The following is an 18047-nucleotide window of genomic DNA, read 5'->3' as shown; positions in this document are numbered from 1 at the left end:
TACATAAGTTGCATCACCATGCTCAACAAGCAGTCATCAATGGCTGAGTGTCTAGCTGGAATAAAGTATTAGGTGAGGCTCTCCAAGAGTCTGTCCTGGGTCCAGCATGGTTTAATATCTTTATTTATGATTTTGATCAGTGGCAATGTATAGGGGGTGCACATACACCCCCTGAGAGCATTGGTGAACCCCCTGTCAGGCTGTGCTCCCTTTTTAGGCGATGGGCAGCGGGGCAGGCGGAAACACTGGTGCCCCCCTGCAAGTGCCACCTGGGGTGCTGGGCCACCAGCAAAAGCAGCCACACTGCTTCTGGACATGGTCATGGGACTTCTGGAAGTGGGACAGCTGCTTTTTGGTGAGTGAGATCAGCTGTGGGAGGACTACCCCCAGTCAGCACATTTGGCTGTGGGGGACCCCCTCCCCGGTCACTGACTGGTGTCAGGGGAGGCACATGGCCCCTCTGACTCAAGAAGCACCAGTCATGCATGATTTTGATGATGGAATTGCGTGCATGCTTAGCGAATTTGCAGATGATAGCAAGTTGGGTGGAGTTGCATATCCTCTAGAAGGTAGGGCTAGTATCCATATTGACCTGGATAGATTGGAGAAATGGTCTACCATCAACAAAATGAAATTAAAAACAGACAAGTACAAAGTCCTACACTTGGTACATAATAAATGCATGCACAAATATGGACTGGGGAATAACTAACTAGGCATCAGTAATCCAGAGAAGGACCTGATGGCTACAATAGATCATAATCTCAATATGAGCCAATAGTGTGCTCTTGATGCAAAAACGGTCAATAGTATACTGTGTTGTATTAACAGATGTGTCACTTGCAGATCAAGGGAAGAGAGTCTTCTGCTTTATTCAGCACTGGTGAGGGTTCATCTGGAGTACTGTGTCCAGTTTTGGGCTCCACACTTCAAGAAGAATGTGGACAGATTGGAGAGACTCCAGCGCAGAGCAACAAAAATGATTAGAGACCTGGGAAGCATGAAGAAGAGAGGCTGAAAGAACTACAATTGTTTAATCTGGAAAAGAGAAGACTGAGGGGGATTTCATAGATTTCATAGACATTAGGTCTAGATGGGAGCTCGTAAGATCATCAAAGGATCCCAGCAAGATAAGCATCCAAATGTTTCTTAAAAGTAACCAGAGTAGGTGTTTGCACCACCTCTTGGGGGAGTCTGTTCCAGACCTTGGAGGCTCAGCAAGTAAAGTTTTTCCTTATGTCCAGCCTAAAACGGTTTTGGAGGAGTCTGTGACTGTTGGACCTTGTCATCACTTGGGGTACTCTGATGAATAGACATTCCCCCAGATCCTGATGCACTTCCTAACAAGTCACCCTTGAACCTGCACTTCTCCAGGCTGAAGAGTCCCACGGCTTGCAGCCTCTCTTCATAAGGCCCGTTTTCTTGCCCTCTGATTGTGCACTTGGCTCTACTCTGGACTCTTTCAAGTTTCTCCACATCCTTCCTGAATTGTGGAGCCCAGAATTGGATGCAGTACTCCAGATGCAGCCTCACCAAGGCCAAGTACAGCAGGAGGATGACAACCTGGGTCTTGCCTGAGATGCATCAGTAGATGCAAGCCAGAGTTTTGTTCGCTTTGCCAGCTGCAGTATCGTATTGGTGGCTCATGGTCATTGTGTGGTCAAGCATGACCCCCAAGTCTCTTTTGGTCATGGTGCTAGTGAGTGTAGCATTGCTGACCATACAAGTGTAATGTCTGGGTTTTTTCCCAAGGTGGTGTACCTTGCATGTCTCCTTATTGAATGCCATCAGGTTTTCATCTGCCCACCTTACAAGCCTATCAAGGTAGGCCTGGATCACCAGCCTATCCTCAAGTGTGGCTACTCTTCCCCAAAGTTTGGTGTTGACAGTGAACTTGGCCAGTCTGCTTCTGACACCAGAGTCCAGATCGTTTATAAAGACATTGAAGAGTATAGGTCCAAGAACAGACATTTGATAGAAGTCTTCAAATACCTGAAGGCAATTATAGAGAGGATGAATTTGGGCTTTTTTTCTGTGGCCATAGGAGCACTGGTCTCAAGTTACATCACAAGAAATTTAGGCTGGAGATTAGGAGAAACATTCTGACTATGAGGGTTGTTAACCACTGGAACAGGCCACCTAGATAAGTTGTAGACTGTCCATCCATGGAGGTTTTCAAGAACAGGGTGGAAAGAAACTTTGCGGGGAAGATCCTGCCTTGAGCAGGGGGTTCAATTAGATGACCTTGTGAGGTCCCTTCTAGTCCTTCTTTCCTATAACCCCACGATTCTATTATTTTACCTTTTTTCTTCCCCTATAGACACTGAAATAACCCCATATGGGGCATATTAGAGCAGGCACTGACAGTGAATCCAGAGTTCTGGAGGGTGGCATGCTGCTGTATTTAACAACAAGTCCAGAAAGCAGAATACAGGCATTGTCTCCCTGCAGGATTTGACCACACATTTCAGGAAATGCCTGTACATTTTTTTTAAAAGTATAGTTTTTCTATTATTTTTTCTATGATTTTTCTATCTGTGTGTTTCTACTGAATCTACTGCCATAGTATCTAGGTGTGTATCTAAAATTTGTTCTACCCTAGAAAGAAGATAACATTCCCTGCCTAAATTCTATAGGTTTTTAGAGTAACTTCTATAGAATCTTATTCTGTAGAATCCTATTTGTTATCCCCTATTTTTTTTCATAAGAGATGTTCACACAGAAACATGAACCCTAATTCTCAACACCTCTTTCCCTTCCTCAGTACTCTAGTCTAGTTTATAATCTACTTACCACCAACTGAGGGGATAGTTTTCCATCCTGTCCCCATCGTTTAACACTTTAACCCATCTCCTGACATCCCACAGATTCTGGGGCTATGAGGTAAGTACAGAGCTGCCTTGGCAACTCTCTGGCCAGGATGGAGTCATCCCATTGAGAGGCTATTCCATGAGATGAAGATCTCTTCCCTTTATGGCCCCTTTGCCTCAACAAACTGTTGATGTAAGCAAGGGGGCTTTAAGCAATAGAGAATCAGACCTAGAGAATTTCAAAGTATTGACTTACTAGGCTTTAACTTTAAAAGGACCATTTTGAACCTGACCCCCTGCCAAAACACAAAGTATGCAATTATTTGGCTGAAGCTCTTATATATCTTTAAAAAAAAAACAGGCTTAAAAGATATCAGATGATAGAAAATGAATCACAACCCTTCTCCAATAGTTAAATACACTCATTACTTTCTTTATGGTCTGAATTTGGCTAGCTTTAGTTTTCAGCTATAGGAGCTTTTGTCGCCTGTGCACTCGTTTCCAATCAGCTCTGAGTTAAGGTCTTCACAACATATTGAACTCTACCTCCTTCCACCCATACATCTCTATAGGCTTACACACTGTTCAATGTGTAACACAGAACAAAAGAACTATGCTTTTTTTGTTGTGTAACAGAAAAAAGCACAGTTTCTATTGCTGGACATAAGACCGAATTCTCCATTCATAGATTAACAGATTCATAGATTGTAAGACCAGAAGGAACCTTAGAAGATCATCAGGTCCTGCCCCCTGCACCAAGCAGGAAAGATAACTGGGGGTCAAGTGACCCCAGCAAGGTGACTGTCTAGTCTCCTTTTGAAGATTTCCAGGATAGGCAATTGCACCATCTCTGGAGGGAGCTTATTCCAGTCTGGACACCCTGACTGTGATTAAGTTTTTCCTAATGTTGAGCCTGAATTGGTCTTGCAGGAGTTTGTGGCCATTACTCCTAGTTTTCTCCTCTGGTGACCTAATGAACAGTTGCTCACCAAGCCCTTGATGTACTCCACTAGTGTAGTGGTAAGCTGCTACCAGGTCCCCTCTCAGCCTTCTTTTCTTCAGGCTGAAGAGTCCCAGATCCCTCAGCCTTTCCTCTTACGGCCTGCCATGTAAGACTCTGATCATACAGGTGGCTCTTCTTTGGACCCTCTCAAGCTTGTCCATGTCCTTGTTAAAGTGAGGTGCCCAGAACTGGACACAGTACTCCAGCTGCGGCCTCATCAGTGCTGAGTACAGACTCATTCTCTACTCATTCAATGACTTCATTGTAAAAAGGGGCCAGTGGCTAGTACTGTATGTTTCCTTAAAAAAATTCCATGAAAGCAACTGATCAAGAAGAGACTAAATAGCTAAATTTAAATTTTAAGGGGGAGGGTGGAGGAAAAGGAGCCTAACTGAGTGTAATGCACTCAGATACACTTTTACAATGAAGTAAGGTGGGGACAAAGTGTCTATTGACTGCTGTACTGACTTACTTTTTAATAGTGATGCATTGCCTACATAAGATTTACCCATGTGCTATTCCAGATTTGCAACAGCATAACTCCATAAGTTGAATAATTCAAAAGCAACATAGGGTAAATCAGACTACCTAGATGGTAATCCCCTTTCCTCTGTTGCAATGGAGAAAAAATGCAGAATATCCAACCAGAGACTCAAGCTAGTAAGAGTGGCTGCACAAGCAGCCAAAGCTGGGACTTTCAGATGTCCAAGATACGTTTATACAGATTTTTAGAGTCCTCCTTAAAAATGGTCACCCTCAAGCCCACCAAGCATCTATCCTGAAAACCCCTGGACTTGATGACCACTAGCATTCTTGTCCTACCATAGAAGCTCTGCTGAGTGTCAGAGGGATGTCAAGCTTCCTCCAAGCCAGTCCCTTTCTTGCTGAACTCTATAGGCCTCAAGCCTGGTTAGTCCATGAACAGTAATCCCGCAACTTCCTGTTTCTGACTTCTAAGCCATCTGCACTTCACTTCCTGACTCTAGTGGCCGTAATCAGAAATAAGCATAGAAGGAAAGACAAATAATAGAAAGGCTAATTGAGAGAGAGCCAGGAAGGAGCTAGTTGAGGGCTACCCTAATTGAGATATCAGGAGGCATTACTTCACAGTCAGGGCGGCTAGGATCTGGAACCAACTTCCAAGGGAAGTGGTGCTCACTCCTACTCTGGGGGTCTTCAAAAGGAGGCTAGATAGACACCTTGCCAGAGTCATCTGACCCCAGCACTCTTTCCTGCCCTTGCAGGGGGTCGGACTTGATGATCTGCTCACGTCCCTTCCAGCCCTACCAACTATGAAACTATGAAACTATGACATGCCCTGAGAGAACTGACAGCTGTGGCTGTTTTCTGTACCCCATGCTGACTGCATATTTGTTCCAATACTCTTCTGTCCCTCTTGCACAGTCTCCTCACCTCTGCTTCGTACTCTGTTCATTCTTGCTTGATCCCTTTAGATAGCTCTTTTCCTTCAGTGTCAATCCTTTTCTTCAGTATCCTTTCTCCCTCCACTTTGTTTTCCATTACACTGATCCCTTCCTAACTAAGCTCACCACAAAAAATGATAGAAACAACATAATATTTGCTGCCATCCTATTGTTTATACTCCTGGTGCATTCTACACCTTCCCCCCAAACTGTGCTGCCTTGTCTATTTAGGTTGTAAGCTGTTTGGCTCAGGGACCATAGTATTACTTTGCATTTGCCCAGTGTCAACAGTGGTGGGGCCTAGCTCCTCATCAGTCCATTGGCATTCCTTTAATAAACAAGATTAAAATTAATGAAGAACCTGTTCGCATAAATGCCATGATCTAAAGCTGACCAAAATAAGTGAGGTGCTCCTATTGGCCTGAATGGGCTTTAGATCAGACTCAAGAGTTGCAGTCCATGGCTATAAAAACAAGAGTTTCAGACAGCCCAAAATAAGAATCCAAAATTTGGGAAGCCCATTCAAACTGAATCAAACCTTTTGAAGGTGACTCATCACTATCTTTGTCCCTGCTCAGTGGCATTAAATAGTACAGCCACAGGATTCCCACAGTATCCTTTTTATCTGTATGAAAATGTAAAGCAGCAAATCTTGAATCAGCTTGTTGTATAATGAAGAGGGGGGAAATGTGCAGCTTTTACTATTGTGACTTGATATCCTTTTATCTCCTTTCAATTTAACATTCACAGGTAGTGGTTTTGAAATGGAAAGTAGTTTTCTTGAGGGATAACTGCACTATAGGGTTTGGAATTATACAACTGAAGAAGAATATTGAAAAGGCTGTATACATTTTCCCAGTCAAATACCCTTTCAAATAACCATCACTGGTAACTGAACACAGTCCCTCTAACCCATTTTGACATGATTGTAGTGTTCAGAAAGTTCTGTTGTATGCACCGCGCTTGCAAGAAAAACATTTTCTTTATAAAGATTTAACGTTTTCTCCACCTGTTTCAAATTCTGAGTTCACTCCTGTGCCTTAGTGAGGGCATCACTTCTACACAGATGATGTACAAAGCCTGCTACTGATTTGCATAAAAGCAAAGGTTTACTTCAGTCTCCTTGAAGAATGAAATACACTATTTGTTCTACTTCACGGCATTTCAAAGAGTAGCATTAGGAATCAATGACCAATATAATCTTTAAAGTATCAGGATTTGTACTAGCTTGGTCTCTGCTGATACCTTCCCTTTCCCAGAATCACTACCAAGCCTTGTGAAAGTACAAAAGGTGAATATTACTTAAGTCTGACCACACAGCCAAGTCTGCTGAAGAACTGATTTACTTGGCATTAGTTGACCTTTTTTTTCCCCCCTGGAACAGAATTTACAGGAGTGCTCACCGCTTTATCAGGCACTTGGAAAATAGTCAAGCTGGCATAAAAGCTGTTAGGCCTCTTCTACAGGAAAAGGCTTGAGACAAAAATGCCAGACATACACATTCCCAGACTTCACACTGATAACCATGCGTATAAGCTAAAGGCAGCCACTGTGACCCTTGAAGAAAGAAAAGGGGGTGGGGGGGACAAGAGATTCAAGCCAAGTTACCCCTTTGCCCAGCAGCTGAAGAGAATGAAGTGAAATAATTTTGCTGGCTACGAAGGAGACATTCTCTTCCTTCTTATGTCTATAAATTGAACGACGTGTCTGGAGGTGATGAGTAACATTCAGGGACTGGATGTCCCTTGCTGTTCCAGAGAAAGGTAAGAGTTGGATAAAAGGCTCTGGTCAGTTTTGTACAGATTGCAGCATTATTTATTCTACAATGATTTTTTAACCAAAGCATACTTCCTTGCTGGCCATGAGGCTCAGCTACCATAAATTCCCTTCTACCAAGCCTCAGAGTGTGACTTCTCCATTGCCCACAATTTACTCAGCATGCAGAAGCATATTTTGCTTTCTAGCCTGACCTTCCATGATCACACTGAGCCTGCCCTGTCTTCTCTACCTTTGGATGCTTATAAATTAGTAGATTGCTTTTTCATTCACTTTTACTGTAACTGATTGTATGACTACACAATATTGTATTATGCTAACTCCTAATTCCTCTATGGGAGGCAGGGATCCACTGTGATATGAACCATTGTTTTCCCAAGCTCTGAATATGAAAACCAGGTTAACAAATAATAACCTTTCCTGAAGGGGGAAAAATGACCTTCTCTATGAAATGGTGTAGTTCATGGCTATATTTGGGCTGTCATTCCTAGGTTTCATGTTAATTGCTGCTTGAGTTGTGATACTGCCCACCATGTCTGAGTTTCACCGCTGAGCCTGAGGCTAGCTGGCAATCCCCTCACTTCTCACATTTTCCCTGTGGAGGAGTCTCAGTGGCTATCTCCAGCCTGCCTGTGTAGTTTACTGAGCCTCAGAGTGAGGTATAGGTGGGTATGTTCTTAACACCTTATCTTATGCTCCCACTAAAGTCAGTGGGAGTCCTGGTGGCAGCAAGGAGAGGCTGACATTGAGGTGCTCTTGAGAGCTTACCAGTTAGCCTACATATTTACTGTTGAAGTTTTCTCTTCTCCTCTCCTCAATATTTATTGGTTTTGGTCACCATTCCTTTTTTTCCCCCTCTTCTTCCAAATGAGTGATGTTTAATATAACCCCATTTTCCTGTTGCTCAGCAACCCAACTGCTTCTATAGGTGAGTGAGGCACTCTGTGTACTATCTAAAAGCTTTATTAATTATATTATTAATAATTATGAAGTTCAGCCTCTGGAAAGGCTCATTAATGCACAGATAGTTAAAGTGTACCTATTCTCTGGGGTACATCCATGGTGTGATTATGGACCTCATACTTATACAAAGCTATTGATTTCACTCATGTTCTCTAATCTGCAGCAGAGAACTCGTGTGATCTTTTAGATAGCTGCTATTTTAATGTATTTCTCCACATTATGCTCAAGTTTTGAATAAAATTTTATGGCGGAGAAAAAAGAATCTTGCGTATTTTCTCACTTGATGATAGCAAGTTGTTTTCTGAACTTGTTCTCTTGAGAAGCAGAGAAATTGTACTTAACCTTTGTTTTCATTAGTTGCTCTACATTGCCATTTTGCTTCCACACAAGGTGATGATGACATTAATGAACCTTGCAGGCAATGAAGGGATTTGCACTCCTAAATGAATTCATAAGAAAGCTTCAGGTATTTTTAAACAAGGTCCGCTCTAACCGTTGTTACTACTTCAACAACTGCCTTGGGCTGGTGGGAGTTTATGCTATATAATTTGTTTCAGCAGCACTCATGAACTCTTTTTTTTGTGCCTTTCTATTTTGTTTTGTTTTGTTTTCTCTCCTTTTTTTGTGCTTTGAAGAATAGGAGTGTGTCTCTTGGAAAAGTGGCTTCCAGCAGGTATGAATAAATCCCTTTGCTGGCTCTCTTTTCTCTATGGCATAGAATTTGAACCTCAAAAAGTTCAGCTGCAGCAAGAAAGTTCAAATCCATAACATTCAAAAAGGACTTGGAAATCCCTACATTCACATTAACATTAATCAAACTAAAAAACCTTGCAAAATGTAGGGGAAATACTGGCTACAACCTCCATGTCCTGATACACTGAGATCATTGGACCTACATAAAGGTGGAGCTGGCATGGAGACCTTTCCCACAGTTCATAAGAAGTCCCTGTGAAGCTGGTCTGCTAGCATACCCCCAGCACAGCCACTATGACTGGGGCTCAAAGGTGGTTCTCTGTAGTATGGGTTGATTTCATTGTATCATCTGTTAGGTTAGTTAGGGCATGTGTAGATGAAACAAGAGCCCTAAATTGAAGCAGTGGGTTTTAAAAAACACCGCTTCAATTTAGGGCCAATTAAACCACCGTGTCCTGCACACACCCCACTGACCTACGTGCCTTTCTGGCGGGGAGGGTGAGCTGCCAGTGAGTGGAGCAGTCCCTGGGCTGCAGGGGGGGTGCCGCAATGGCAGCCCCTCCAGGTGGTACCTGCCCGCAGGCACCTGGCTCAGGCTGTCCCAGGGGGCACTGCAGCCATGGGGGGAAGCACTGAGCCCCCACGCAGCTCAGGCAAGCAGGCAGGCAGGTTCCAGAGGGTGGGGGAAAAAATGATCAGGCTCTCTGCTTTACTTGGGTGGAGCCTGCCTTCCTGGGCTGCTGTCAGGCTGCCTGCATGGGCTTCCTGCAGAGGCCCTGAGCTGCATGGAGCCTGGTACTTCACTCTGCAGCTGTAGGGCAGCAAACTAAAACTCCTCCTGGGCCCCAAATCATTTAAGGCGCATTATGCCACCGAATTTCCTACGGTGGCTGGAATTACTGCACAATATGCCGCCGAGGTGTGCAAACACTGACGCCATTAAAGCGGTGCCAAAGCATTTAGCCCACTTGAAAGTATCGTGCACACATGCCTCTCATTTTGTCTACGCACAGCCTTAGTTTCATTCTGTTACCTGGGTCTCAGCTGGTAGTGAAGAAAATTCTCATGATTAAAAGGGTGGGTTTGATTCAGCTCTTCCCAGGAATGCAGACAAATTGTAGTATCCCAAGCTTGTCAGAGTTTAACCATACCTCCTTGATCTACTTATAAACTTATTTATAACAACTACAACTCAGCTTTATCATCAAAAACTACATGGAATAATAGACAATGAGGAGCGGGATGTATTTCTGATGTTCCAAGTCAAAATTCTGGAAAAGCCAAAGATTGTCACTGATTGCAGTGAAAGAATCTTCTCCATAAGCAAGATCATGAATACTATTAACTCTGCTCACAATTTTGCATGTACATAGAAAAGAGAGTCTACCTAATTTTGTCTTTTCCCTCTGAAAGATTGACAGCTGTAAGCTTGGCTAAACAGTTTATTGACCTTATTAACCATTTGTAATCCCTGTGGCTAGAGACAGACATTACACGTAAACCAATTTAAGCGATCAGAAACTGGTATAAACCAGTAACAGAACAGATGTCCAATGCATATAAACCAGTTTGAAAATGGCTGAAACTGGTTTGACATAAACCTGGTCAGACTTAACTAATTTGGGTCAAACCAGTTTATGCTATGTCTGTCCCAAACCCCTCACTGGTTTAAGATAAACCAGACTGCACTAGCATCCTGGCATGTTCTCTGGGCTGGGCTGGGCTGGGCTCTCTGCTCCACAGCAAGGCTGGCCCCTCCCCTCTGCTCTCTTGCTGGAGCTCCAGTGAAGACTGCAGGCACAGCAGGCTCTGCCTGGCTTCCCCCTGCCCTACCGACCCCCTCACTGCTCCAGCAGGAATCGCCCCCTCCTTTCATTTCCCACAGCATGGACCCCAGCCTCACAGACCTTAGGCATGTGGTATGCTAGCTAATGCTGAAAGGTGTCTGTGTGTGTCTCCAATTTCATTGGGACAGGCAGACAGAACAGGGAGTGACCGCTTACGACATTTTGGAGCTAATTAACAGGTCAGCTAGTAAGCTGTTTAAGAAAAGTTTTAAGTAATGGAGAGATGCTATTGTTTTACTCTTCAGGTAATGAACACTTATCAGCTCCCTGCTGGCTTGCTTGCTTGTCAGTTTGCTGCAGACAGTATAAAGAAGCAGGGAGGGAGATTGAAAAACTCTATATCATCAACAGATGCATGCACTGCATACCCCCCTTGCCTCAGAGTGCTAGCAGGGGGCTGGGGGCTGGCAAGACTCCTGCCCCCTGAGCAGCCAGTGGGGCAAAGCCTGGAATCATGAACACCACATGCTCCCAGAGGCTGGAGGGGCACGGCCAGTTCCCGCAGGTGGCAATGGCACTGTCAGCAGTGGGAGTGTGGCAGCAGCAAGTGGGGTGTTTCCACAGGCACCCATGGTGTTGTTGGTGGTGCAGTGCAGGGTGGTAAGCGCTGACCAGCAGTCAGCGACCACCCACGGACACTGCCAGCAGCTGCGGTGGTGGCCAGCAGCAATTGCGGACCACCCACAGACGCCACCAGCGGTGTCAGCAGGGCAGGGGGTTGGCAAGCAGTGACCACCTGCACGGACCACCGGCAGTATCAGCAGTACGTTTTCCCAGGAAGTGCACCGCTACACTCAGGAGGTGCATGTGTACCTATGTGCACCCCCTACACATCTCCAGTGCCTGGAATGGTGCAGGCAGACCTCCCTAATCAGAGGTCCTGCCTGGACCTGGCCATGCCCCGCTCCCCCCTCAGCTCAGTACTGTGCAGGGGATGGGAGGGCTGCTCTAGCGCCCCCCGGCTTCTAGCCTGGGCCACTGCAGGCATGTGCCTGAATTTCCTCAGTCTGGAAAGAATGTCTGTCCAGTTACAAACCAGTTCAATCTAGCCAGGTTAGACTAACCTGCAGAGATTGAATCAACTCAGGCTCAGGCTTTTTGAATGTCTGTCCCTAGCCTGTGTGATTCTAAAGTGTTTTAGGAGTTGCTTCAAGTAAGCAGCTTCCCTTCCTTAGTCTATGGCTAGCTGGAAATTACCAGCAATAAATATGACCTTCCAGGTGTGTAGGACTGTCAGACATTCTACATACAACTATGCTAAATACTTGCTTGGTCATTTTTTCCCTTAAATAGGCATTTACTGCAAAACTAACCTTTTGTTTGTATGGGGAAGTAAATGTAATAGATTAAAAGAGGGTTTGATAATTAATTATTGCCTCCATGTTTGGACAAAGAATTATTTGTTCAGGTGTGGTGCACCATGGTAACACAGAACACAATGAGCTCATATTCACAGAAGATCTGAACACTTTTAGGATCAAACTCCAAATCTACGTTCATGTCTGAATTATCCCCCTAGCAGAAGGGAAACAAAATCTTGATCTGAATCCAGATCCAAATATTGTGCCTTGAGACTGTCCCTGCTTCTGTGATCTTGTTGTGGTAATTCTCTTCTCTTCTTTACAACTGCATTGAGAAAAGAAGAGAGAAGAAATGGCAGAATCCTGGATGGCATCTCATTCTGCCAGGATCTGGCAGCTAGCAGTAAGTCCCAGTTTTGGTACATGAAGATGCTTTCGGAAAGCAACCTCATAAATTACAGTTTCAGCACCTACTACAGACAAGAAAGCAGAGCCCAGCACAGATCCATTAATTTATTAAGCTGGTTCCTGCTGGTGGGGAAGCCAAGGCTGGATTTAGATCCAGAAGTCAGTCAAATGAAGGATCAACTACGGTTGAAGAGTCAGAAAAGGAGATGCAGATGTTGGGGATTTATGGCCTAGGCTAGCTGCTCTTTTTTCTCTCCTGCGTGTGAATTTACTGTACTACCATGTTAAGCATCTGATATGAGACACCCCATCATTCATGGCACATGCTGAATCCAGTCACAGAGGGCAGCAAATGGCAGAAGAGAAGCATGTATATCAGGCTTGGCACTGAGGCAGCTGGGCCTACCAGAGAGACACAACAAGAAGTGACAGCAGTGGTGCCTCCAATGCTCTTTGAGAGAGAAAAGCTCAACCCCAATTCCCTGAGCCTGTCCCTTTAAGCAGGGAATAAGCACAGCCCTGGAGGCTTCCTTCTCAGGCTGCAGCTCCTGTTCAGCAGGCAAGCAGCAGCACTGCAGCTGGAGAATTGTGAGGAGCTGTGTCTCTGGTTGCTTTGCAATATCAGCGCAGTGGAAGCTCCTGCCTTGCAGTTACCACCTCTGCTACCCTTTTTCTGAACTGTTGCAGTAAATAATAAGTAGCTGGTTGTAAAATGGGCATGTTCACAGGCTCAAACTTTAAGCTCCATCCCTAAAATGAATTGGAAGCATCTGGCTGTTTTGCTGTCAATGGGTAATGATGCAGCCGCATCACAAACCCAGATGTGATTCTACATTTCTGCAGCTGTTCTGATGGGAGTTTCAATACCCAAAACATCTGCTACTGGGAATCAGGGGAATGATACTTACACACTCTTTTAGGACTGTTATTTTTGTTTGGTTTGGTTTTTTCCTTTATAAAGTGTAGTTTGTTTACATAATATATTTTTCTATTTTTCCAAAAGCATTAATACCCCCAACCAGAGGATAAACATGCAAAAAATCTATTATTTCAGTAGCACATGACACAAAATTTAGGAAACCCAGAGTGAAGGCCATATGAGTGGCAAAAATGAGGTTTATGGGGGTTGACATGATAGAACATTATGGTCTGCCATGTAAATATATATATAGGGAGTAGTTAAAATGAAGCCATTACTGCCTATTGCATAAATATGTATTTAGATCATTTTAATAATGCAGAGATGCTAGTCTATCAAGTAATTATATATTTAGAGTCTGGGCAGAAAAAGCTTTTTGAAAATCAGTTGTTGCATAAGTGCATTTGGAAAAAAAATATTATTGAAGCAAATGTGATCAGAAGTAACACTTAGAAAAATTAGGGAAGCATGAAGGTGGGATGAAAGAGTCTGAAAATCAGCATGCCTCCTGGGTTTATATATGACTTCATAATGGTCAGGTAGGTCTTTCAAATCTGTGAAAAAGAAAACCTGCTCTGGCTGAGACCTTTGAATGCCAAGCTTAATTCCAAACTGAACATTTATGTTTGTATTATATAAGCTCATTAAAGCCAGCATTTCTAAAGGAAATGCTGACCTAGCGTGAGCAGACAATGTTATAATTTTTTGATTTCCTGTCACTGTAGACAGTTAATAAACTGAAAGTAAATAGAGAACATGGAAAATCAATATGAGAGAGTGTATGATTCCAGCTGCTACCGCACCGTTAATTACACTCACTTTTTTATTGAGCAGTTCAGCACAGACTTGCCAACGTCCTACATCTGGATACCGTCTCCCACCCTCCTGCTCTCAGAGATTTTGCTCATTTAAGCTGCTGCAAGGGACATGCTATCCCACAAAGACTTCCATGTGTTGATCAAATCCTGGATACATCCACCAAAGTGAAAATAATTGTGTCTCTGATGTATGTTTCACCTTGAGTTACCACAGAGGAGTGGTTCTTAAACTTTTTAGACTCCAGGAAGCTGCCATGAATGAGGGTGGACTCATCAAGGGCTCTACTCATTCACACTTGCCTTAGAAGAGCCACTGCTGAATATAATGATAATTCTTGGTAGCTGGGGTGCCCCATCTTTTCTTTCATGATGTAAGAAAACAACAGGGAAATAAAAGTAAGAAACAAGGGACAGGGGCAAGAAGTCTAAGAGAAAAAACTGGAGATACCATTCTCTTTTTGACAAAAGAGGAAGTCCCCATTTAACCTTGCAGAGTATTTTTTGGACCATTTTCAGGAGAGGAGCCATATGTTTTGTGCCAGATTTTGGATGAAGACACTTCAGCAAAGCAAACTCAGCTCCTTGCTTGGGCATCTCAGTCGTCAGTAATTTATAGTGCTGTTCCTCCTTAATAAAATCCATAGTGCACTCCAAAAGAGTAACTAGGACACTTAGTTTTTATTCCACATGCATCTCATTTGTCTTCAGTAGGTTCTTCCATAATCTCATCATTATTGCTATCACCCTCTGAGGACGGCTGACTTGCATTAATCAGCTAGGCCTCTCTCATCCCTCACTAGATTCTTTACAGTTTTACTGTGCCCTTGGGCATCCTAACTTTACTTGAAAAATTAATAAACCTCCCCTCTCTTATCTTACCTTATTAATGTCTGTCTTTGTAACCCATTATCCCTGCATCTCATCAGTGACCATTTGAGGATGTGGTGATCACAAAAGTATTGTGCCCTGGTGATGTAGCACACGAAAGTGCCCTATATAACTGCAAAAAAAAGGGGGGGGTAGGTGGGGGAGGAAGAGAGACAGAGAGAGAGAGTTAGTTCAAAGACCAGCATAGTTGTTTACTAGTTTGGTTGATCGAATGAAAATATGGGAATTGTTAGGAACAAAATAAAGACCATTAAGGCCCATCAAATAGTTCCCTCTTGCCTTATCTGCCTTTCCATTTAAATCCCCCCTCCTCTTCCTACCCCCCGCACACACACCTCCTCCTGTCTCTTTCATGCACCCTGTTAAATCTGACTCGTTAGTTTTAGATGTGTTGAACTACTGGTACATTAATCACTTGTGTTTGCACACAGTTTATGTGGGTTGTTGGTCATGGTCTGTAGTTATACTGGCTGTCTCCCTTGCTTACTTAAAAGTACAATCCAATTGAAAATAAAGATTTTGCAGGTTTGCTCATTTCACACAGTGATAGCAGCTGGTAAGTGTCTTTTGCAATTCATCAGAGGCTTCCCAGACCACCTGCTCTTGGCATCCTGCAAACAGCTGGCTCCGTGTAAGTACCATAAGCTATTATCTTACTCAATAAATAATGAAATAAAGCAGAAAAGCAGGACAAAGCCATTTCTTTGTAAATAAAATAAGTCCATATCCATCCATCCCTCTTCTTCCAGAAAAGAAGTAATCAAGTTAAGATACTTTGCTATCTAACCACTCTCTGATATCAAAAGGCAAAGATAAATCAAGACCCAAATCTAATAAATAGTATTTGCTTGTTTAAAAACCTGCTGTATTTCTATAATATCCAGGGACAGCTTTTATAAAACTTTAGCTAATGTCACCAGATGTCCTGCTATTGAGAGGTGAATCTCTCTTTTCTAGGCGTGTCCTGCTTAACTTTGTAAGAGTGAACTTTTGTCCTCTATTTCTGGTCTCAGTGGTAGCCACCAGGTCATTTTTCCCCTCATGGTGCTGTGCTGCTGTGTTGTTCTCAAGCAGTGCCTTCTCTCAGCCTGGGGGTGTGCTGCTGATTCATCAGAGTAAGAGAGAGCCTACAGACTGACACATTAAGCAGGAGAGTCAGGGGCAGCCCAAGGTCAGAACTGGAAGAATATTCTTGTGATTGGAAAAAAATCCTTAGGTATACAGGAGAAAATGCAGCAAGAAGGGAGTCTCAGGGAGTTGTCTCCAGAGATGCATCTAGAGATCAGTATGACAATGCTACATTTCAGAACAAAGCCAATTTCTAATAACGACTTTAAAGAAATGAGTTCCACAAAGTGCATCTAACAGATTTTTGAACCAGGAATACCTGTAAGAAATAATCTGTTGCATTAATAATTTATACCAAAACATTTTAAATTTAGTGCCTGGATTTTTTTTAATGCCCTCCTGCATTATGCCATAAATTGAGGAGGCAAGTGATAGCAGTTAGATACATGATCTTTGAAGACAATTGGGAAATACAGTGTCTGTCATGGTTTGCAGTGAGTAATCCTAATTTATTTAGTGCTATTGATATAGTAAGTTATTACTCATTGTAAGAAAGAGGAACGGAAACTTGTTCACATAACTGTGGTTTCAAACTGGGAGGAGAGTTTTAAAATTAAAATTTAAGTCTCTTGTAAAAATACTTAAGATATGATTCCCATGACTTTTTTATTTTTTCATTGTGACAGTACTCAAGAGGTGCAACTGTTAGTAACACTTAACATGTATTGGGATTCACTGACTTGGACATCCTGGCATGGGCTACCATGGTCCACATCACATTCGTGGTCTAAGTGGGAATGGGCAAGTAATAGGAAGACCCTTGTTTTTTTCACTGAGAGTATCTCAGCCAGCAGAACCGAGCTGGCAAAGTGTGTATTTTCCTTATTTCTTAACAAAGGTCAGTAGCAAATGAATACCTTATTATGTAAGAAGAGCATTGTTACATCTGAGGCATATGATCTTCTTAGGCTTCCTCTCAGATGATGCACCAGTCAGGGCACTGTCTGGAAGTATGATTTACTCCATGGAGCTATACAGGCAAAAAAGCTCCTCATGTCACTTGTTGTGGGGGAGAGAGTCAGTGTTCTCATTTTGAAGGGCAGGAAACAGAGATTAGTGACTCTTTGAGATGACAGAGAACCAGGATCCACACTCAGGAATTGTTTCTGGTTTTCAGTCCTGTACTGAAAATTTAAGAATTGGATAAAGATGGGTAAATGTGCTAGGACCATTGCAAAAAACTAAAGAGAGAGTGTGGGATGGGGTAAAAGAGGAAAAATAAGATAGCAACCTTTGAGGGAATCCCCATTGAAGCTTTTCTTGTCGGCTTCCTCTGGTGAAGCAAAGGTAAATCTGTAACTCCCTTTAGAGCCTATCAGTGCCATCTCGTGAAGCATCAAAACCAGTGGTTCTCAATCTTTTTAGAATCAAAGCACCCCTACATGTATACATATTTGGCAGCACGCCATTGCAAAAACTAATTTTTCACTTGGTTTTTGACTATAGAAAAATAATAGAGCAATTCTTCTGTTGCAAAGATCTAAAAATGACGACAAGCAGTCAGACTGTTTTTTGACACTATGGATTTCTACTTGAAATCTCTGGATTGTGAATCTTTTGTGCATCATGTGGAAGTGTATGCACACCTAACAGCCCTACTATGCACAGCACCCTTAAGAGGATTTCACAGAACCCTGGAATGGTGGTGGCACCCTCAGCTGAGAATCACTGATCTAAACACTACTAGTCTTTTCCACAGCTCCCAGGTTTTCATTGACTGAAGTCAAGGAGACAAACTTAGTTTGTGCCATCCACTAGACTAGCATTGTTTTTGTGCCATCCACTAGATTAGCAACATTGTTGTTTTCTCTAAGATTCAGTCAACATGAATTGAATAGGTAGAAGCAGATATCCACTGTATGATACCTTGCATCTATTTTACTTCCCCAGCATGAGTCTGATAGATGAGGGCTGAAGTTTTATGTCCAATCCAGCTCCAGTGATTATGCCAAGCACAAGACTCTATATCAGGGGTTAGCAACCTTTGGCCAGAGTGGACCAGAGTGTGACCTGACCATGGTTTTAGGCTGGGAGTCTCCACTGCTCCTCACTGTTAGCAGCTGCCTGCA

The sequence above is a fragment of the Gavialis gangeticus genome, unplaced genomic scaffold (assembly GCF_001723915.1).
Source record: "Gavialis gangeticus isolate Ggan-Ray unplaced genomic scaffold, GavGan_comp1, whole genome shotgun sequence".
NCBI classification, from domain to species: Eukaryota; Metazoa; Chordata; order Crocodylia; family Gavialidae; genus Gavialis; species Gavialis gangeticus.
The sequence above is the reverse complement of the archived record's forward strand: the minus strand, read 5'-3'. Positions refer to the sequence as shown.